The sequence below is a fragment of the Pollicipes pollicipes genome, unplaced genomic scaffold, assembly GCF_011947565.3.
Source record: "Pollicipes pollicipes isolate AB1234 unplaced genomic scaffold, Ppol_2.1 Scaffold_4002;HRSCAF=4701_pilon_pilon_pilon, whole genome shotgun sequence".
Lineage (NCBI taxonomy): Eukaryota > Metazoa > Arthropoda > Thecostraca > Pollicipedomorpha > Pollicipedidae > Pollicipes > Pollicipes pollicipes.
In genome coordinates, this window is record NW_023596420.1 from 37,794,633 (window position 1) to 37,795,388 (window position 756).

Genomic DNA, 756 nt, shown 5'->3' on the forward strand with positions numbered 1-756 from the left:
GAAATTACTTGGGGTACCCCACGTGCATAATGATATACACTTGTAACGATGTTTGCTCTGAACACATGAAGGCACAACGGTTACCGTGGAGAAGGCAAATATGCATGAATAACTGGCAGTGGTAATGTATCGTAAATGGATTGGCAACAAAAAACAATACTCTACCTCCTTCCGACGTCCTAAGATGTTTGCATCAAAATCGAAAATAAAGTAAACCCAATATTTCCTAATAGATGGCATATCGCATCGCTAGTTGCGTTTGTTGCAGTTCTCACACCAGCTAATGCCAGTGAGGCTATTACCGTGACCCTGGTCCTGAGTAGCTGTGCTCTCAGTACCGTGGCCCTGGTCCTGGGGAGCTGTGTTCTCAATACCATGGCCCTGGTCCTGGGGAGCAGTGTTCTCAGTACCGTGGCCCTGGTCCTGGGGAGCTGTGCTCTCAATAGCGTGGCCCTGGTCCTGGGGAGCTGTGTTCTCAATGCCATGGCCCTGGTCCTGGGGAGCTGTGTTCTCAGTACCGTGGCCCTGGTTCTGAGGAGCTGTGTTCTCAGTACCATGGCCCTGGTCCTGGGGAGCTGTGTTCTCAATAGCGTGGCCCTGGTCCTGGGGAGCTGTGTTCTCAGTAGCAGCCGGTTGTGCCCGTTCTGGCTGGCTGGTTATCATGCCTCCCTCCCAGCCGCCTCTTACGGCAAAAATTATTGGTGACACTCGTGGAATATGTCATACTCGGTACCAAACTTTGTTGGATGCCTTGGA